General features: G+C 44.2%; 1 protein-coding gene across 17 annotated transcripts in view; it reads left to right on the top strand.

Moving 5' to 3' along the window:
- PTK2 (protein tyrosine kinase 2) overlaps nucleotides 1-23,191 on the top strand; it is a 1,463,565-nt gene that overhangs the window by 273,841 nt on the left and 1,166,533 nt on the right. The window contains exon 1 of one of the 17 annotated variants that reach the window (XM_069621704.1): nucleotides 21,789-21,808. The exons of the other annotated variants lie outside the window; for them this stretch is intronic. The gene's annotated coding sequence lies outside the window, so the exon portion shown is untranslated. Of the gene's footprint in view, nucleotides 1-21,788; nucleotides 21,809-23,191 lie in introns of those variants that run through there. 17 annotated transcript variants of the gene reach the window in all.

Genomic DNA, 23,191 nt, shown 5'->3' with positions numbered 1-23,191 from the left:
AAACGACAAGTGTTCCAGTCCTGATGATCACGGTCGATGGAGCTGTCACTATCCATACCTCGTACTGCTGAAGAACATCTAGGGCTGTTGTCAATGTGGTGGACGCTTCAGCATCTCCCTGAAAGACAGTACTTGCATTAGTATGGATAACACTAATTATAACTGAAAACAAACACCAGGGGATGACAACTAAGGTGTATATCAATTGGAAAGCACTAACCAAACAATTGGTAAAATAATCACACCATACATAAAAACTATTACTTGACATGCATAAAACAAATCTGTAGTGGAATAGCCAAGTATGATGGCCTGATACGCACTAGAAGTGGTTGATAACTGCGGGCATGTCACAGATGTAGAATGTTCTTGCTTCAGATTCAGTGGATAGTCGAGCAGTTGTAAAGGTAAATTATTGTTTGATAATGAAATGCAAATATTAAAAAATTGCTATGTAAACCGACAGAATACTTGAGAATAATGCTATTGAAAATGCGCAATATAGCACGGTTCCCTGTGCCCATAAATAGATTTCCTTTGGGGGTTATGAAATCGAAAAATTATTTGATAAATGTCATTATTCAAAAAGCTATACACTCATATCAATATCGAAAGTATTAAAAGGGACACAACACCTGAAATATCAATTAATCAATTCGGCTACCTACACACTACCGCAAGGCCTAAAGCTAAATCTGGACACTTGACTCACCAGTGGCGGAATGTGGACGAATAGAGTTGGAATAGCGTTTGCGAGCAATTTTCGTGTTATTCTTCTTTGCTACCCAAGATGTGGCGTACATGTTCGAGGAAAAGTGCCTGCAGCAGATGCGGTATCGATCACCCCTCTTGTCCTCAAAGACTTGATGGACTCTACTTTCAAGCTCTTCCGGTGGATACCTGCAATGTCTGACCCTTTCTCTTACTCGATCAACAGTTTTAGGGAATACATGCATTGTAGTTCCTTCAGATTTAGCATGGGTCTTCGAAGGGCAACCGCTAATCGAACAGGCAGGCATTGTTGAAAATTCTGAAAAGTAAATATCTAGATTATTATAAAACCTTGATGAATAAAAATGTCATAAAAAAGTAAATGAAACATACCATGTTCAATGCAAGGTTTGTTTTGGTCGCCGGAACTATACCAGTTCATCATTTGCGGCTTAGTATTTGCATAAGTTACAGAATGTTTTAAATGTGACTAAACTCTGAACATGTGACTCGTCCCTTGGATGTTCCGTCTTGCATGAGAAGGAAACATGCTTACATTATAGACTGGACCCCTGAAGGATGCAATTTGATGACAATTGACACAGATCAAAATAAATAGATCTATTGATAGCATAACAATTGAAACTCAAGTCAATAGCAATGAGAGCAATGACCATAGCACTATTGGGTACTGTAATCGCAAATAGATAGAAATGTAAAAATGACCGAAATATGACTAGGATACATAGTTTTACAAAGGTAGCGGGCGCCCCTCTCTCGCAAGAACATACATGATAACCTGTTCAGTGGTTATTAACCACTTGAGAGTTCGCAGCCACTGCTTTTACTCACTGTGCCTTTCACAGATGGGTAATATCCATTTGCATATCAGTCTTTGTCCTGCCCAGGGGCAGTCCAGCACCGAAATACAATGGCAATTCCAATCTGAACAAGAGTAACACCAGCAACCACATACACGTGTTTCACCCTTGTTGGGGATCATCAGTGAGGTGAAGCTGATGCCTCTCTAAGCACAGTGAGAGGGAGACCACGTCTGGTTGCCCCCAGGAGACCTAGGGTTACCAATCCCAGGTTCCTTAAAAAATAGTTTTACAAAGGTAGCGGGCGCCCCTCTCTCGCAAGAACAGACATGATAACCTGTTCAGTGGTTATTAACCACTTGAGAGTTCGCAGCCACTGCTTTTACTCACTGTGCCTTTCACAGATGGGTAATATCCATTTGCATATCAGTCTTTGTCCTGCCCAGGGGCAGTCCAGCACCGAAATACAATGGCAATTCCAATCTGAACAAGAGTAACACCAGCAACCACATACACGTGTTTCACCCTTGTTGGGGATCATCAGTGAGGTGAAGCTGATGCCTCTCTAAGCACAGTGAGAGGGAGACCACGTCTGGTTGCCCCCAGGAGACCTAGGGTTACCAATCCCAGGTTCCTTAAAAAATAGTTTTACAAAGGTAGCGGGCGCCCCTCTCTCGCAAGAACAGACATGATAACCTGTTCAGTGGTTATTAACCACTTGAGAGTTCGCAGCCACTGCTTTTACTCACTGTGCCTTTCACAGATGGGTAATATCCATTTGCATATCAGTCTTTGTCCTGCCCAGGGGCAGTCCAGCACCGAAATACAATGGCAATTCCAATCTGAACAAGAGTAACACCAGCAACCACATACACGTGTTTCACCCTTGTTGGGGATCATCAGTGAGGTGAAGCTGATGCCTCTCTAAGCACAGTGAGAGGGAGACCACGTCTGGTTGCCCCCAGGAGACCTAGGGTTACCAATCCCAGGTTCCTTAAAAAATAGTTTTACAAATGGATATTTCCCATCTGTGAGAGGCACAGTGAGTAAAAGCAGTGGCTGCGAACTCTCAAGTGGTTAATAACCACTGAACAGGTTATCATGTCTGTTCTTGCGAGAGAGGGGCGCCCGCTACCTTTGGAAAACTATTTTTTAAGGAACCTGGGATTGGTAACCCTAGGTCTCCTGGGGGCAACCAGACGTGGTCTCCCTCTCACTGTGCTTAGAGAGGCATCAGCTTCACCTCACTGATGATCCCCAACAAGGGTGAAACACGTGTATGGGGTTGCTGGTGGTACTCTCGTTCAGATTGGAGTTGCCATTGTATTTCGGTGCTGGACTGCCCCTGGGCAGGACAAAGACTGATATGCAAATGGATATTTCCCATCTGTGAAAGGCACAGTGAGTAAAAGCAGTGGCTGCGAACTCTCAAGTGGTTAATAACCACTGAACAGGTTATCATGTCTGTTCTTGCGAGAGAGGGGCGCCCGCTACCTTTGGAAAACTATTTTTTAAGGAACCTGGGATTGGTAACCCTAGGTCTCCTGGGGGCAACCAGACGTGGTCTCCCTCTCACTGTGCTTAGAGAGGCATCAGCTTCACCTCACTGATGATCCCCAACAAGGGTGAAACACGTGTATGGGGTTGCTGGTGGTACTCTCGTTCAGATTGGAGTTGCCATTGTATTTCGGTGCTGGACTGCCCCTGGGCAGGACATAGACTGATATGCAAATGGATATTTCCCATCTGTGAAAGGCACAGTGAGTAAAAGCAGTGGCTGCGAACTCTCAAGTGGTTAATAACCACTGAACAGGTTATCATGTCTGTTCTTGCGAGAGAGGGGCGCCCGCTACCTTTGGAAAAAAATGACTAGGATACATGGCCTTGCCTTGACCAACAAACAGTTGGATTCAGCTGGCCGAGCAGTATGTTGCAGGAGAGCAGGTAGATGGCCACTGGTAGCACACTGACGAGTTTGCTCGAAGCGGTCACAGATAGCACGACGACGAGCAGATTAGCATAGATCTCAGTGCTTCTCAGTTAGAAGGTTCAGGAGTTGACTTGCAGAGCACAAAGATGTTCTCATGAGACATATCAAGTGGTTTATAAAGTATTAGAAACAGGAGTGTGTTTGAGATGAATGACGTGTGTATGTCGTGGTATTATGTGGTTTGCAGGGGGGCGGCCTGCCTCAGGGGAGTCCTGCCTGGAGACACGGGGTCTGAGGAGGCCATGTGAGCGATGGCTCCTGTTCGTGGGATACCTTTTGAAGTGTACCTGCTGTTTGGCACCTTGGCCGTTTGCGCCCGTGACAGCCCCCCATGCCAGCGCTCATCCCCGGGTGCGAACCGCCTTTGATAGAAGGGGGTGGGATGGATGGGCCGGTGGGCGTGCAGGCAAGTGTGTGGGAGCGAGGGGCCATCAGGCCTCTCTCATCCTTTACTTCTCAGTAGAAACTCGGACCAAGTGCCTCCAGTAGTAGGTTCACCCCTTGCCCTTATGTGATGTTAACTTTGGTTGATATTCGCGTAGATGGGACCACTGAGCAGGACACGGGGCATCCATTTTTGTAACCCCTTTCCACTCCATCTTGGTGACCAGGCCTCACTGCGCAGAGCACATGGCCCCCACCCTCGTTCCCACTCTGACTGGAAAACTCCAGAGGTATTTGCAACAGCTAATGTAACACATCACTCTTCCTCTGAGATCACTGTCCTGTATGTGAACCAGCCTGAACTAAGCACATAGCTCATTCATCTTCTCAAACGTGTCCCTGGCCACGCACCCTTGCCAGTGGAAACTTGCTGCCATTCTGACCCTGTGTCCCTGCAAGGTATTCTATTCATGTGCCAGACCACTGACCACGCCATGATGCCCACCTAGCAGATCCCCAACTAACATTAGACCCCTACTGCTGTATATCGTTGCCTATCAAATGCCACATACCGGAGATTCTTGTGAGCACAGACCCACACTTCAAACAGTGTAATATAGTGGCCAAGACCCTTAACCTAAAGCCTGGATAATCCAATGTTAATTGACAGTATAGATATGTGTGACTTTTATAGAGACATAACCGACTGAAAGACTTTGAACAAGTGTTATTTAGTGCATGCATTATTGAGAATATATTATGTTAGCTTAGATAGTGACCACCCTGCTTCACAGCGACCTGACCTTCACCCATTCGGAGCACAGATGTCTGACGTCCATCCTTGAATGGAGACACAATTCTTTCATTTAAAAAATCGAAACAACCACTGTTAAAATATATGTGGTGTTTTATTTTGTATCTTATTTTGATGACACAAAAATACAAGACTTTACACATTGTACAGGTCAGGTTGCAGCACAGCGAGAGAAAATCCCCTGTACTGACTGCTGTCACTTGGGAAAGTTTCTCTTATGGCACGAACGGCACAGGCGGGTATTACTCTTCGAACGCGGTGTCCAAGCCTCCCGTGAAGCCACCATGTAAAGGACACGATAGGCCACCAGCCTGTACCACCTGTGAAAAGGAATGAAACAAACTGTTTTTAAATGACCAAGATAAGTTTAATAAACGTATGTTGTCAATTACAATTCTTGTAACTAATGGCATTCTGCTCTGACAAATGCTATCTAGACACTGCACACTATTGAACGACTTTCATGCGTTACAATGATATGTATATGTAATTTTGGAAATAGTAGAAGACCATGAAATGGGAGTGGCATGACAAGCAGAGTATACTTACTCGTTACTCGGATTACGAGGACGAACAGTTGCGCGAAGTTCGTGCATAAGCACCATCATTATCCTCAACACGGACCGTGTGAGGCAGGCTGCCATGAAGTCTGGCAGCTCGGTGATGCATTGCAGTCGTGGCTCGCCTTCCGAAATGTAGGCCACGCATCTCGAGTTTTCACAGCAGCAGCAGTTCTCATCCTCGGTTGGCATTAGCTTGCACCGATTGCATGTGCACCAGGTGGAAACACCGTCCATGCGACTAGGTCCAGAATCGTCCTCCCAACTGCCGTCCAAAGACCCATCGTTTTCGCGTGTTTCCCTTTCCAGTAGTTCCACCTCGGTATACTCGGGCTCGTACATGTAGGGCATTATTGTAGCCATTGTGTGTTAAACAAACTAAAATAATTTATAGCGGTGGTACTGGTATCTGTTCACACGGGCTACAAGCAACGAAGGTGGCTGACCAGAGCACCAGAGTCACAGAATACTCAAAGTAACACACAGAGAGGAATGAAATCGAAAATCTATTGCTGTGTGTTGTGAAACGGTCTGTTTATACTTATTGAGGAAAGAGGCGTCCTGCCATTTCCATGGCAACACGCCATTAGCTGAAGCGCAGCGAATGTTGACACGTGACGTGCTTTTGCATTGTGAAATGGGCGGTACGCGTCTGCTGATGACAGGCTCATGGGCGGGGATATGATTTAGTGCCGCAAAAGCAGGTCAGCCAGGGCGATGCGCCAAGTGATAGGATTATCACAAAATGGCAGCGCCCTGATGCCTGCTTTCGCGTGCGTTTAATGAACGAAAACTCGGGTAAGGTCCATAGGAAATTTTTCTAAAATTGAGCGACTTAGGCTTAAAAACACATGGCCGACCCGTAGGGACAATAACAAATTATGACCGAACCATTCCTTTAATGCAGGCTGCGTGGAATATTGAACAGTTTGGAATTCAGTTTTTAAATGCACCCCCCACCTTTAGGAGTTTTTTGGGGTTAGCACAAGAGTATTAGGTTATCCACATTTACTTTAACATCTATATCATTAGCTCTTGGAGCGGTATCAGACACTTTTGAATTTCCCATGCGATCGCCTGTGTTCTTTTGGCTAACAGGGAATCAATTTAAACACTCATAGTCACACCCCCAACATATCTAAATTAGGATGTGCCAGCTCATTGGCTAATGGTTCGCATTGGGCTTTAATTGCTCATCCCTCTCAACAAGGCCTAGCCCTTTCCCACGGATTGGTAATCAGGTCTCCAGGCCTAATATCTGGGAGTTCCTGCTCCACCCATCTGAAATTGCATTTCTGAACAACACGAATACGAAGTTAAAACTCTTCAACATGCACTTTTCTCCAATTTTCCACCAATGGTCACAACCCATATATGTCTAAATTGCTCCGATCATACCGATCACAACAAACTGTGTCTGGTGTCACGCAGGTGGATGCTTGCGTGAATGTCACATTTTTGTGATTTCTCCAGAAAGAATTAGTTGGGATCCTGATATTGAAAAGGCATGTATTTGATTCCATAAGATACAAGATACCTGGCTCTCCGATCTGTAACTTTTTCTGGGGAACAACAATCATAGTTTAGCTTATAACTTTGGTTCCCTAAATTGAATTTTGAGGGGAGTCCTATCAATGGATAGCGCTCTTCATGTGTTCTCCGAAACGTATGAACCATCTCTATCAATTATCGTAACTCCTGTTAGGCTAGTCTGCAATAAAACCTCTCAACTTTCTTCCAAGGCTAATGACCTGAATGTTTGTTTCCTTATTTCCTTATTCAACGGGTTATAACTCTGCCCCCTTTGGGATAATGTTATCTCCTGTTGCATGTTAAATTCTCAGCCAGCCCACGATCTCACCACAAACTGAATTAAATTTTCAACGTTTTAGAAAGTTCAAGATCCATGGGCTGCAGTTTTGTTTACTCAGTGGTTGTCATTCCACCCCACTAAACCTCATCCCATGCCCAAGCTCTGTCCCCTTCCTGTCTCTGCTGAACTTCAAAGGGGTTTGACCAAATGGAGAGGTGAAGGAATGTTTGACCTTTGTGAGCTAATGGGGAAGATTTGCCTTTGCTTAAACACAGGTCTATTTCGGTTCTCATGAACAGAACATAGTGCTTTTAAATTCTTCATTTTTATTTACATGACGCTTGCCTCTAAATCATGCATTATATGGTGCCTTTGAATGACTCTGGCAATGGGGTATCATCTTTAATATGTCCAATCCAAGCTACAGAATGCGCAGGCTTCTCCATGGCAGCTCTCTGTTTTGGCAAAGCTGCACTTTAGTGCAGCTGTCACATGTAGTGGGAAGTAGACCTGTAGCCTTTTGGCCTTGTCACTTGAACACAAGGTCCAGTGAGTTTTCCATCTTTCTGCCTTTTAGCCAGCATCTTAGGCCGATGGAGTTCACTTCTATCCTGGGACTGAAAATACCCTACACCTCCTATTTGTAACCAGTTTACCCAGTGACTTCACTGGCATCCGACCCCTTCAGTGGCCTAGCAGAAAAATAGGGCATGCATATAATTGCATTTGGGCTTTGATACTCACTTCAGTGTTTACCTTCATTCACAGAACCGGCATGGCATCTCACAGCTCAAGGCAGGTTCACCCAGTAAGAAATGCATTCTGACCTCTGTGTTCCTTCTCATGGAGTCTGGTCTTATTAGGCAAAGTCCTGCATCAGGCTTATTCTGGACAGCCCCATGAGGAGTCATTCCATCATCCCACAGTATTATCCCACTTCGGCACTGATCCACCCGGGCAGGATTCCCCCATCTGCAGCCTTCCCAGACTCGCAGAGCGCTCACTCTTCTTTCCATGGGTTTGAGCTAGTCTAGGTTTCCCCACACAGTGTCCTCTGACATCATTTTTGATTGGTGGAAGCTTCCCATTGGTTCCTTGACACACCCAGAGACAAAATCCTCATGTTTGATTACCACAACATACTTGTACATGTGACAAGGGGTGGTTCTGTTCAGTTTTGGACTCAAATTCATATTTCTTCCATAACTTTTAATCTGAAATGTTCCCTTCTTTAAGGCCTGTTACACACTTCTGTAACGTGTAAGATGACAAAGTAACTAAAAGTAGGTCATTTTATAAATATGAATAGCTTATGTTTAGTCTTATGTGGGCATGTTCTTCTGATTCTAATAGTTTTCTCGATAGTCCATCTTCATCTCTGTAACTTCGAAAAGATGTGATCTGCACTATGGTGCGAGTATAAAGTGTACACGGGTTTGCATTTGTATTGATTTTAGTCATCTAATAGCCATGCACACATGTATTTTATGGCTGAGTTTGAGTTCAGAAAGGCCAAATACAAATGGAACCATATTTTGTGATCCATTGCTATGTGGAAGCCAGAATCCAGTGAAGAAGCACTGGAGAGTGATCACGCGATGCCCATGACAAAATTCCACACCGTGAAACTGAACATCTTTCAATGTGTGAATCGGTGTTTTTCTTTCCATTTTTCCTGAGTGGGCCTTTATCGCAGTTGGAACAGTTCCCTTAATGGGTTTTTTGTAGGATGAAAGGAATGAGTGTAGCAGATGGCCTCAAGTTGCAGAGCCCGACGCACAGACCACAATGCACAGTACTGCGTCCTGATGCCAATCTAAACGCAGGATATCAATTCTCTTTACCATGCTCCTGTGCTCTTGAGCCAAGCCCAGGCTTCAAATAAATAAATAAATAAATAAAATACAATCGAAAGATATTGGCTTTCAGATTACTGGTCTGAACTCACCTTGCCCTTTAATGGATCGGCTGAGACCAGTATAAATAAATAAATAAATAAAATACAATCGAAAGATATTGGCTTTCAGATTACTGGTCTGGACTCACCTTGCCCTTTAATGGATCTGCTGAGACCAGTATAAATAAATAAATAAATAAATAAATAAAATACAATCGAAAGATATTGGCTTTCAGATTATTGGTCTGAACTCACCGTACTCTTTAACGGATCTGCTGAGACCAGTACAGACAGCAATGCATTTCTTTATATTTGGCTAGCTGTAGACTAAGTAAATTCAGTGTATATATTATTTGTATACACTTTGGTCCATATTGTACCTCCATCAAGGCCAATAATCAGACCCTCCAGGATGTTGCGGCATTAAATGGAAAATTTTGCAGCATGAAATGGCCATTTTTGAGGCACAAACCTTTTATTTATTGTGGCATTTTTGCATCACATTTTTTATTAAATGGATAGTGTAAGATTAGCACTTTGCAGGAAAGAGGCATTGTGAAAGGCTACAAGAGAGCCAGGGTGTCATTATGTGTACTTTTTTGTATCAGTTTAATAGGAAGAGTCCCAGATGTCTCTGGCTTGGGAGCAATAGTGTTTGTTTTGGCCAGGTTTCTGTTTTAATGTGCATGCCCATTTAATATTAACTGTATTGAATGTTATAAGTTGTAATGCTGAAAATGTTCCCCTTCTATGTTCTCCAATCGCCCACACACCTTTCACCAACGCACCCCACACGTCCCACTAATTCCCCATCACAACTTGCATTCCTGAACCCCTCACTCCGTCATACACATTTGTGTGCTGTCATACTGTAAGTCACAATTTGCCATACTCCCAACACACACCTTACGCTCCCCAATTCCTCTCGCAATATACCGACCTTCATTGTTTTGTGGTACTTCTGCATTTTGCATCCTTTCTCCCATTCGGTCACACTCTTCCCTCATCCTTTCTCCCAATGTGCAGCTCACAGCCTCTTTCTGGCCAACCGCTCGCTCTCTGCTTATTGTCCCGGTACTCCCCCTGAGCGCAAGTTCCCTCTACTTTCTGTATCTCTGCTCCCTCATGATTTATGGCCCACTGCTTCCTCTCTGCTCTTTTGCCCACCACTTCTCCCTCTGACCCACTGCTCTCCCTCTGCTTTCTTGCCTCTCACTCCACATCTATTCTTTCTTTTCCCTCTCGTAGTGGGACAATTGAAAACATTTAAAAAATGTACATTTTGGCACAGATCCTTAAAAAATGGGGCATCTAAAAATGGAGCAGATGATCTGCCATTTTTAGAGAACACATTTTTGGAAATGAACAGGTTACCTTATACTCAAAGGTGACCTACTCATGCCCATGGGGCTGAGCTGTAGCGCAAATGGTGCGCTGGCCATCCGCCTTGAATAAGTTTGTGTTGGAAGCAATATCCCGACAATGTTCAACAGGGTCCCAGCGCTTTTCACTGTAATGAGCCCTTAGGTGCCCTGCCACTGTGAAAATGCAACCCCAAAAAGAAAACACATTTCTATCCCGTTTGAGGAACAGAAATGCAAGTGAGACAGAAGCGGTACATACCTTTTGCTGTCGCACTTAAGAAGAAAATTGCATGACATGTCATGCATAGGTACTCTATCACCCCCACTTGTGCCTATTCAAGGCTCATATGGTTGCCTACATTTTCTGTACAATTAAAAGCGCATCTTGTTTGTAAATTTGTGATGCGCGTATAAATGCGCAGAAACGCCCCCTGATTTGTGCAGAGAGATTGAAAAAGGCTACTTGAATGCCTGAAAGGTCTAGTTCCTTATTGTAACTTTGCCACTGTCGCTGGACCTAGTAATCCCACTGTGAGCTTTTAGTGGTATTTTGTATTCGTGGTCATTCAGATACAAAAGGCTGGTAAAGCCCCAGGACTTGATGGATTTGTGTCCCTTCGAATCTTTATAAATATAACCCATATTTTTGGTCTGCAATTCTGTTTTTATGTTCTCAATGTTATGTTGGACGTAAACACATTTCCGAGCTCTTGAATGGATTCTCTGTTTATGATCTATAAAAAAAGGTAACCATGCCCCTTGCTCCACCTAACAACCTAAATCCCTTTTCGACAGCACGTTCTAGATTTTCGCTTGTACCTTACTGTTTCATCTAAATGATTGGGTCGAGAGAAACAGTATCTTATCAGACTCACAACTTGCCTTTCGAGACGGACTAGGCACTGCAAATCAAGTTTTAAATCTTAACTTGATTCTTGCCAACTCTGTATATTTTAAGGAGGAATTTGTATATGTGCCTTTTATGGACCTTTTCCACATTTTTTGACTGTCAATAAGTTAAGGCTCTGCAAGGTCCTTCGTCAACAGGGTCTCCCGCAAAATTATGATTAGGGCTGGAAGTTCATAGAAGTACCAGGGCCACAGTTAGAGTTGGGTGCACTGGAGACTGTACCTCATGGTTCCATGAGGATAGAGGTGTATGGTAAGGGTGCGTGTTGGCACCCCTACTTTTTTCTTACCGACCAACAATTTACAAAATGTCCTATTGGAAGGTCTAGTATATGTACCCTGCTTTGGTATTAAAAAGAAATCCGTCCTGGTGTTGGCAATGACCTGACCCTTATTGCCAGTCCTCCCCCCCCCCTGTCCCGTCACTCTCCCTTCCAAAGTTGATAGCTATATACATGCAGTTTATGGCCCCTCTATATCTAAAAGTTAATACAACTAAATAGGTTTACTAATACGATTCGGTCAGATGAAACAATCTCTGAGAAACTTTTTCTCTCACCTGGGAGTGACCTTTTCAAAAATGTAAAGGGCTTTGAACATGAGTACTACTGTCAGAAAGTGTTGCAAAGCATTCGTGCTGTAAATACATTTGGAAAAGTTGTTAGATGTCAGTCAGTTCCAATTATAATGGGTATCTATACAGCTATGGGGAAATAAAAGCAATTTTGCCGTAGGATCTTGCGGTTCCCAACTTGTACCCCAGGCTATATAGTATATCTTTTAATTAGGCATTTTTCTGATTTCTCTGTCATAGAATTGTGGTTATCTCGCTCCAACACAAAAGCTGCATTGTCCAGCATTATTTTAAACTAGATCATGTCACATCCCTTTGCTAAGGAGATCCCCTAGTGCAGGTATGTTTAAAAATGCTTAGCAGGTGTTCAAGGCACAAATATGTGGTTTAATAAATGAGTCAAAGACTGCAATAAATCGGTTAACTGTGAAATGGGGTGTCACAATTGGGGATTATTATCTAGGCTGGTACTGCCAAAGACTATAAGATTTTACATTATCAATTGATCTCACATGAAGGTACTTAGTCTTTTCTCTTTTCTTCTGTGTATCTGATTTCACACTGGGCACTGACTAGGCTCTGTTTTAGTCTCCTCCCGCTTACATTCTTGGGTTGCCACTTGGGAAGGACCAGGATCGTCTGGCAAATAGTAACTGTCCTTCTGCCCTGATGAAGTGGAGATGAGTATCCGTTTTCTTACTCCTGTATCCAAAATAAGCTAATGTTTGCACTGATAATTTATATCTAATGATTTTATGGCACAGACTGTGGCTGTCCCCTTTTGTGAGTATTTATCTAAGAAAGGAAGTCCGATAAACCGATAAAGGGAGCTGAATGCACTACTTTGATGTATATGTATTTTGAGATTTTTTACTTTGAATAACTGTATATTATATTCTTTTTCAAAAAACGTATTTTAATATACTTATAATTGAGTTGCATAATTAGATTGTTTATGCATACAAGAAAATGTCCTTTTGCGATTCTGCACCCTTTGTATGGTATATTATATAAGGAAATGTTATGAAGTTGTTAAAAGCACATGGCTATAAGGCACCATCCCAGCACCTTGCGTGAAGAGTTCCATTTGTATTAGTTTTCCCTACAACTTGTACTATTTAGAGCACAGCAATATAATATGTAATATTATTTAATATTCGTGAGCCTGAAGAATAGTTCCACAAATGTATCTTAATTTGTAAAGGGTTGGCGTAGAATTTAATAATTCGGGACACAGTTTAAAAATCTGGCAAGGTAAAGTAACAAATACTGTCCAAGAGATGCATTTATTTTTATTTTTCAAAGGTTTTTTTTACATTATTTGAATTGAACACAGTGACACATTCTGGAAGGTACGAAACAAACCGAAACAATTGATAAGGACAGTAATGATACAGTAACCTACCCGCTCTTTTCCGCCTCTCTGCTCAGGACGAAAGTGTATCTGACTTTCATTCCTCAAAAAAAGCATTTCCTACTCCACTTTTATGTGCATGATTTTACTGTTGAAGTCTGAAACAAGCACTGGGCTTTTTGTATGATGTGCTAGTTCACTCTCCATGAACTCAGACGAGTGCTACAAGCAAGCAATTTCTGTTCTGGGAAAATTATCTTTCAGGACGCCCTGACATACACTTCCTTTGAGTCTCCTTCTCATTACCTAGTCATCGTGTTGTCTATTAAACTGTCTGATGCAAGTAGCATGCTTTCTACCCATATCTAAAATGGCTTTCCTATAGTTTATATAGTTTTGGCTGATAGCTGGAGCTGTCAACAATTATCAAAAGTTATGAGGAGGGTGGGGAAACTGACTGCAATAGTAAAGTTATGAGACCTTCCATGGTGTGTATCCTTCCGCATGCAAAGTCATGTTTTGCATAAGGATGTACACACCATGGAGTGCTCTGGATGGCCTGCTCTCTGAGAGGCGAGCAAGGTGTTGCCTTAATGAATAACAGGAGATATTACCATGATAATAACGGGAGATATCGCCATGAAGACATTTTTTCACTTCCTTGCTCCTTTTCATAGTACCCGGCCAATGATGCGACTACCTTGGCCCTTGAGGGAAATCCCTGCTAATGGGGTGAATACTTGGGTATTTGTATTGCCTAAAATAGAAATGGCAATGGCCGTTATATGTATGTCACATTACTGTGGCAGAACAAGTTGTTGCAGGTACACGTTATAAAATGGCAATACCTGGTACACAAGAACACGATATTGGCTTTGTCAATGTTTATTTAATTTAACATTCTCCCTGATGCCAAATGATATATTTCAACTGGTTGAGTTATTACCATGGGTGTGAGCAAATATTAAGACTAGCATAATGAGTTCCGTTCCATAGGAAGCACAATTTAGCTAACAGAGCTACAGAAAGGGTAGCCGTGAGCTCTTGAACCCTCTCACTGCATAGTTGCTCAACGATAAGTGTATTATGTTCAATACAGCGTTTGACTTGAATGACCACGAGCAGTCATGGACAGTTTTTGAGTTGGAATTAAAGTGTCTGGGAGGAAAAGTGCCTGCAGTATTGCAGTTTCCTATATATTTTTTTTATTACGAGTCTTAATCACTCAAGTGATTTTTACAAGATAGGCATAGAATCAAAAACAATAAATGGAGAAGATGAAACTAAAAGCAGAGTGAACGTAGAAAGCAAGAAGAAGAAGAAAGAGAAAGAAGTGAGAAAAATTCAGTAGTTTCAACACAATAAATCAGAAATTGAAGAAAAGAGAAAGAACAGACCCTTCGAAAAGTTGATGCAGACACTAAAATTTCTGCCAAGGGCTCCCTTGCTTTGTCTTTAAAGATTAAGTCCAAGATTCTGGTAGCTGCTATCATCCATGAAGGTCTGAGGCACCCTAATCGTTCCCACCAGAGAGCCTCATCTGTCAAGTAAGCGTTCTCCAAGTGATGAAGCAAATAGGGAGTTGTGTGGAGATGTGCCTGGACATGATAGGAGAAGATGCCTGAGCGTTTCAATGGTTTCGTTAGATTTTCAGAAGCGGCAGCTGTTAGTCGCACAGAGGCGTCTTATGCGCAGGATATCATTTGTGGGCAATAGATTCAGCGTGGCGCGAAGAAGTGTTGAGCGTGTTTTTCTGTTTGGGTGCCTTATGAGAAATGGTTGCACTTCGTTCAATTTTCTGGTCGTTGAGGGCAGATGCTGGGTCAATTTATAAGCAGCTGCCTTCTCTAACGTATTTATCCAGTCCATTTCATCTAAGCGTTTTTTGGTTTTTTTTTATAGGATTACACACCAGTTCTTCAGTGGAGCTGCCACAGACTTCTAGATATAGTTTGCATTTAGTCTGCCAGGTGGTCAACAATTTGCATTTGCCTGTGTTCATCTCCTCATGTACCATGGAGAAAATTATTGGAGAGAATGGGTCCTTGATCTTCCGGTATAGCATAATAGAAGCTCTCAATATTATTGATGCCAGGGACGAGAGTGAAAGTTCCCTTCTGATCAGTGCTAAAGGTGTAGAAGTCGAAAGGTTCAGGACTGAACGCCAGAAAAGGCTCTCCAATCTGGGCCATAAGTTGTCAGGCAGAGAGGGCATGGCGTCTGTTCCATAGGTGATTGTAGGGATCACTTTCCCCCCGATAGAATTTGAGTAGGGGCATCAGAGAGAAACAGCCATATTTCGTGTTTAAGACTTTGGCCTGTGAGATGAGATTTCTCATTTTAGCGTGGAGATGTAATTGCATTGCTAAATCTTTGCTTGTAGAGTCGATCAACACCCCGAGATATTTGAATTCTGAGACCAGTTCCACTTTTTCTCCAGCCAAAAACCATGAGGGTTTGCATCTTTTTCTACTCCTTTTTTCAAAGACCATGATCTTCATTTTTTGTTTAACTTCCAGATCGTTGTCTTCAGTGTATTTAGTTAAGGAAGCCAGCTGACGTTGTGTAAACCAATTGGGGTCTGGTGAAGTTGTATGAGATCATCAGCGTACAAGAGTCTTGGACCTTTCATGTTGCCCATTACTGGGGGAAAAGATCGTGTCACGGCATTTGTTTCTTTATAGTCCCCAAAATACACCAGAAAAAGGGCCGGTGCGAGAGGGCAGCCCTGTTTGACCACTCGGGTGGTTGGTATCACTGCAGAAAGCAGCCCTCTTGAGTTCAGCCGGACCTGGACCGTGGTGGAGGCATGTAAGGCTTGTAGCGGGCCCAGGATCTCCGGTGGACATTTCCAGTTGCTTAATTTTTCCCAAAGTTTTCTTCTGTTAACTAAGTAAAAAGCCTGGGTAAGGTCTATGAATGCTAGGTATAGTTTCTGATTACCTTCCATGTTCTTTGATTTTAGTATGCTGAATAGGAAGATGTTGATGCTGGTTCCTATTCCCTTTTTAAACCCGCATTGTAGAGGGTCGTCGCAGGGTGATTTTTTGTGCCCATTAATTGAGGTGTTCCAGGAGTAAGGAGCCATAAACCTTCCCTATGACATCAAGTAGAGCCACTGGGCGAAAATTCCTTGGGTCGTCTTTTCTTCCTTTTTTGAATATCGGAATGATCACCGCTGAAGTCCAAGTAGGCGGGATCCTGCTGTGTGTCGAGCATCTTTTGAAGATCATGCTTAGTAGGTTTGCCCACTCTTCTGGAGCATATTTTAAGTTTGTGTTGGCGAGGCCGCCACACCCTTGTTCCCTTGAATTCTTCAACTTGGTTATCGATAGTAATATGTCAGTTTTCTCATGGAGGTTGACCCAGGGAACAGATGCTGCTGGTGGAGCAGCTAGAGGAAGTGCGTCTGGGGAGCTAAACAGTGTTGAATAAAAATGTATCCATGTTGACTCCGGAATACTGTTTGACAGCACCGGATCTGTGGCTTTGCTCTGTGGGTTAATCAGCTTCTAGAAGTCTCCAGAGTTACTGTTCTTGATTTGCTCCAATATGGCCTCGGAATCTTTTTGGTAGAGAGCAAGCCGGTATGATCTTAACCAGTTTTTGTAAGTTCTTGTCGCCTCATTTGCGTAGGTTCTGTTGGTAGTTGTGTTGTGTCGTGCAGCAGTTCATTTGGCTCTGCGGAGAATGTTGCGCTTCGCCACCAACAAGGCGTCGAGAGTGTGTGTATGAAACGGAGGTTCCGAGTTGGAATCGTTTGCACCGGTAATGACGGATCTGTAGGGTTCCAGGAGCGGTCTATACTCCACTTCGAGGTAGTTTCCACTGTTTCCATAAGAGACTGTGATATCTCGGATGTTCACCCGGGTGACCCTTAACCGGTTTCCCTTGCATTCCGGTTCGACCACTCCCAGGTAGTGTGTGTTCGGTGGTTTTACTGATGACCATATTATAAGCAGAAGGTTGTGGTCGCTTTGAGTTGTCTGTTAAACACTGAATTCAGTCAACCGAGCAAGAAGAAGCTGCGAGGCAAAGATGTAATCAATGGTGGAGTAAGCCAGACCACACTTCCATGTTGATGTATTGGTAGTATCGGGTAGCGTAGTTGCTGTATTGTAAAGTTGTCTTGATGTCATTACCTTAGACCACTCCTTTCCCCGTAGGCAAGCTTCGTAAAGTGAAGACTCAGTAGGATCTGGTGGATACATAGAGCATTTGATGTTAAGGTCTCCACAAATAATGACCTTGCAAGCTCCCAGCTCTAAGTATACGGAGTCCAGCGTGCTTGTTACTAGGTCGAACAGTGAGTCACTTTGGATTGCCTTGGGGTTCCAGTAGATGGTCATAACCAGCAGGTATGTGTGCGTAAAATATTCTGCGCCAACCTCTTTGTGTAGCCATGAGATGAAAACCGCTAGGATGAATGGGGACTTCAAGATGGTCTTAACTATTTGTAAGCCGCTACCCATCTGAACTGCGATTATCAATCCCGAAGAAGGCCTGCCTTTTTCCCCTGTCAGTGCCTCTGAGAAAGCAATTTCAAACTCATCAAGCGTTGGTTTTGTAACAGCCACAGCTCTTGTAAACACAAAATGTCGTATCCCCCTAGGTTGATGTCGCCTGGGGATGTTAGGTGAAGGAACCCCCTTGTATTCCAGCTGGCTAAGGAAAGTAACTGAGGATCTGTAGAAGTGGTGGCATGCGATGGTGGCTATTTGTGAAGGCGAGTTGAAAGGGCTTTCGGGAGCCAAGACCATGTTTGGGACTGAAGATCTGGTCTGCAGGGGGCCATCTTCTTTTCCTCCCCTGGTACCCTGCTAGGTATTGGGTGATGTTTTTGAACGGGGTGTTGGGTCTTCCCTTTGGGAAGATGACTGAGCTGCGTCCGATCTATAGCCTGACGAGGACCCTGAGTTTGGCCCTTCTCTTGGCAACGATTCAAGATTTTGAGAGTCGGTTTGCGTAGAGTCCATGCCTCGGTCCTTAAGGTCTGTGTGCTAATTTCTATCTGGTTTGAGAGGTGTTAATTCGAATCCTTGTTTGTACATCACGTCCATTGCCTTTGCCAGCAGAGTGTCCACTCCGTCAGATGTAGTGTAGAGAAAAGAGGAGGCCTTTTGCCCTTCTTGGGATGGTTCCACTGTTTTGAAGTCTTCTGATTTAATTTCTCTTAAAGCTGAGATGCTATGAATCGAGTTCATCACTGTGCGTCTATTTAGCACTAATTATTGGTTGCCTGTGCGTTGGCGCAATTTGAAGGAAGGGCTCAGCCTGTGCTTATGATGCTCTTGGTTAGAGAGCTTCTGCTGTTGAGTTTTATAAGAGAATCTCGATTGTGCTTAATTATCATGGTGAGGTTGCTTGTGCTGAATATGGGTGTTATTGGCAGCCTTGTCCGAGAGTTATGATTGTCTTTGTGTGTGGACCCTCGAAGTGTATTTGGTCACTGTCCGTTGAACTGATGGGTCTGGCAGAGGGCCATGTTGTGTGAGATCTTCGCTATGCTTGATGGGTCGAGACCCAGGGTTATTCCGCAAGTCTTTGAAGCAGTCGCTCAACGAACAGAAGCTTGAGAGGTCTCAGGTGACAGTTTGGAGGAAGGGCGTCTCACTAGGAGAGTGGAGGGCAGCCGCTTCTGGCTGACTGTCATTGCTTGCGTCAAGATGTTGACTTGGGTCCATCAGCTCCTTGTGATTGAGAAAGTCATTTATCGATTTGGGAGAATGAGGATTGAGTTTGGACGGTTTCTGCTGCCTTAAGGGTTCTTTTGGATCTGTGTCTTCCGCAACAGGTATTAGGTTTTTGTGTTGAGGAACGCCCTCGGATGATTTTTCGGTTTTCTGTGGAGGTGCAACTGGCTTGAACATAGGGGCCGTTTTGAGGCACACCTGTGGAGAAGAGGCCCGAGTCTTGCTTTCCGTAGTCAAGATGTTGCTGTTGACCACCACCGGAGCCGTTTGTGTTATTTCTTTTCCTGAGTCAGCCTTGCTCCTTTGTTTTCCTTAGGTGAGGGCGTATCGTCCAAGCACATCATGTAGTTATCTCTGGATTTGTGAGACGGTGGGTCAGGTCTGGTTGAAGATGAGCTGGTGTTGCCCGCAGAGCGATTGGAGGAGGATTTTGGTCTTGTTCTGCAATCAGTCTGGAGGGCATCCGTCCAAAGCTTTTCTTGTGCTTCTGTTTGAGAGCTTGAGTCCACCATTGTCCCTTGATTCAAGGTTTTCCTGATATCACTGGAGGTCTCAGAGCAATCGGGTCGGCACGTGTGGGGCATGGTGCCTGGATGTTACACTTCGGGCTTCTGTTGGATTCTGGGACATTGAGTGACTTGTGAACTTATATTCAAGTGCATATAAACGCTCGGCTGAAACTGCACCAACCCGGCACTAGTGCGACCCTCGTGCCATTCGGGGCTACTTCCCTATACTAACATTCCTGTTTGTTAATTTCTCCTTTCATTGTCTTCTGTTTCCTGGATTATTTTCCTCAAAATATCCTTATTCAGGTTAGTTGTTACCAGTTCGATATATAGTTGGGATTGATACTTTAGAAGGCTCTTTAGAATATTCCCACTCATTGTGTTATATTTTTTGTATTTCCACCCCGGGGAAGCTCCACTCCAATACTTACCTAGGTAGTTTCCCATTTAATACAACTGTTCTGATTACTTGCCTTAAATTCAACACTGTCTAATATCTTCGTATTCCTTTGCAGCATTGGTATTGGCGGTGTGTGTTCTCCCTGCTCTTTTATTCAATTGACACCTCTGTCTGTCCCAACTGAAACAGCAGAGAGGTACATTGTAGAAAAGAGCCCCTCTTTGAGGAAGCCTGAGTCTTGTACTCAGGGGAGCTGGGATGGAAGGCTGAATATCGATTCTTGTACCACCATCATCTCCAAGGTCACCCCTCCACATCTTCGGGCTGTTTCGGAGTGGTGAGTAACACTGGATCGTTTCTCCGTCCCTCCAGGGCATTGATATAGCCTTCCAGATAAATGAGTTTTGAGTTCATCATTTCAAAGATGGATGTATGATCTTTTAAAGAGTCGTTGATCGTCTCATACTTGCAAAATGGTGATAATGCGATAGTCACTGAAGACATGATGCACGTGTCAATTTTCTTGGAAGGAGTGTCCTTTCGGGTTGTTATAAGATGCGTCACTTAGTCTTCTGTTAGCAGAGAATCTTGGTGGTGATGTTGGCGGCCACGGCCGTGGAATTTGTTGGGAATTGTGATGAGGTACAGCGGACAAGGGAGGTGTTTCCACAAGAGATTCTCGGTCTTGCTCCTTCCTTTTAGTTGGCCCTTGGATGAAACTAGAAGCAGGAGCCATAGTACAGATGGGGACGTTATCAATCTTTCTCTGGCCATGAGTTTGAATCGGTGAGGTTAAGAAGCCGTGAGGTCAAAAATTGCTTTTGTGCACTGGACCTGTAGGTATTGTTGAGACCTATGAAGCCAGTCTGTGCTTGAGGTACAGGGCTTCCAGATGGATATCGGCTGGCTTGGTCAATATGATGGGACGATGAGTCCGCAAGAGAGAGCTCTGGTTGTGGGGCCAGTTTTGACAGTGGAGGAGTTAGCTGGACCCGGCCCCCCTGTGTCTCAGAGATAGGTAGTAGAACCGCTGGCATGAAGTTAGTAGCTTCTCTTCCTTGCTCTTTTGCCGTTGGTGGAGGGGCTTGATCCGAAGTGCTAGGTTCACTCGTTGAATGAGGTATTGAGTGAGTAAACAAGGGTTCGAGAAGTGCTTCCAGTAGGTCAGCGTCCGAAATTTCACCTAGCCCATTTTGTTTTCTTTTAGCTTGCCTTTGAAAAAGATGTTTCAAGGAGTTTTCTAGGCGCGTGCTTGTAGATGGGTTTGGCAAGGGGCCCTTTTTATTAGGCTTTTTTGTAGATGATCGCTTGTTTGCAGTCGGGAGATCAAATATTTTAGTAATCAAGCGGAAAGGAATGCCATGCGGGTGGCGAGTTGGAGGGCCTTGCCTGGCTCCCTCTTTCCTTACTTCATTCCTCCATTCTTCATTCGAGGTTTGAGTTTGGTAAAGGCTCATAAGTGACTGGAATATGGCCGTGTGGCAGAGCTTCACCCTTGGGGTCATCCTCTGGGTCCGGTGCTTGTCTTGAGCCAGTATGTGAGGTCAAAGCAGGCTGGCCCGGCTGTGTGGCAGGTGTGGATGCCGGTGGATCATGAATCTGTGCATTTGTTATTACGAGTGCCATTGCATTATCTTCTGCGGTCGCCAGATGGCACTGAGGGGCGGATGCACCAGCTTCCAGCAAGTTTAAGGTCGTAGCCGCCCCGGGCTCGCTGATTTGAGCGTCGGAGATCTGATTTCTGGGAGCTTCGGTCCGGGTCAGCTCCTCTGCCGACTCTAGCCCTTCCAAGGCAGAGGCTTGAGTGCCTGGTTTGCCCGCCCACAGTCCCCCATGGCCCCCAGCATGGGTGGCCTCCCTCCTTCGAGGGACGGCTCCTCCATACCTTCCACGAGGAAGGGCAAGGGTGCCAGGGGTCCACTTTCTCCCAGGTCTCCTGGGTGCCTCGCACATTCCGGCGTCTCTCCAGGGGCCCCGCCATCTGATCCACGGTGCAAGCAATGTCAGCTGGCATGGTGAGTCCGAACGTGGGCTGAAACCAGCCCTTTGGCAGTTTTTTATTTTTGCATTTGCATATGCGGCTGCAGTGTTTGTTTAGCAACCAGCGCTCTTTCAGAGGGAAGATTCTCTAACGTGCCTCCCGGCTGCTTTAGAGAGCCTGCAATGGCTAGGATGCCAACTTGGGGTATAGTGTGCTTGTTTGTGGGAGGTGTCACTGTGGAAGAGTTTGAGGGGACGTTGTCAGAGGGCTCCTCATCACGGCAAGATGTATTAAGTCTGGATTCCAGAGGTTCGCGGCCATCTGTCCCAGCTGCCATTAGACTGCCTCAGACTGCCCACTCTCGCATCACTCCGCTTTGCTACAAACAGTAGCCTTTGTAGAAAAAGCCGCCAAAACAGTAGTACTCACAGTAGAAAGACTGCAGGACTGAGAGGGACTGTCACAGACTGGCCACTCTCACACCACTCTGCCGTTTCCTATTTTAATACTGTATACATCGGTATTTTACATTCTGAAGCACTTTACTTTTGGGTCTGAATGAAAGCATTTTTATTTCACACTGCATGAATCGTTGTTTGCCACGTTTTTTCCGATACACCTTGATCAAGGCTAGAATTGGTTAAAGCAAAGTGGACATTGCATGTGTTATTTTGCCTGCTCACTCACTGCACGCTGCATCCGTGTTTGTGTGCAACACAAACACTATTCTGAGTTGCATTTCATTGATACAGGCTTTGGAGTGTCTTCAATTCCATTATTCTCTCAAAATGAAGGACAAATGTACAATAGCAGTCATGGGAAATTAGTCTTTGCTAGCAATCAAGCAAGAATGTAACCACCGCTATGTTTAATTAATAGAAGTAACACTTTGATTTACCACACCTAACATTTCGAAAAAGTAAATTTTCATCATACAAACAATTTAAGGTTAAGTTAAAATTGCGCATGTCTAATCAGTTCTAGTTGCAAGCTACGAGCAGGCTTAAAAAGTCACTTGCTGCTTCGTTTTGCCAAATGCGCGTAGCACTCCATTCCAAGGGGCTGTTGGAATTGGAGTGGCAATTTGGTGGCAAGCGCGCATTTTGAAGCCTGGCTGCCTGTACAGGGCATACTGTAAGGTGCATTCTATTGCCATTGTGTGATGTGATAGGATGTGCAAAAATGAAAACGACATCCTGCTTCCCCATTGACTTGTACTACAGTGTGAGCTATTTGAAAAGGCGCAGAAATAATAACACTTTTGTATACATCAACTTTCATTCTTTGTAGGCATTGTTGATGTCTGCTTCACAGGATTTCCACATGATCTGTTTCGATCCTAGTCAAGAGGGTCGTGGCTTTTTACTACGCCTGTTGCAGAAAACCGTAACATCCAGATCAAAGGCCTGAAACAAAC

Source organism: Ambystoma mexicanum, chromosome 5q, assembly GCF_040938575.1.
Source record: "Ambystoma mexicanum isolate Mex_15411 chromosome 5q, UKY_AmexF1_1, whole genome shotgun sequence".
Lineage (NCBI taxonomy): Eukaryota > Metazoa > Chordata > Amphibia > Caudata > Ambystomatidae > Ambystoma > Ambystoma mexicanum.
Note: the sequence above shows the minus strand (reverse complement) of the source record. Positions and strands in the feature narration are given on the sequence as shown.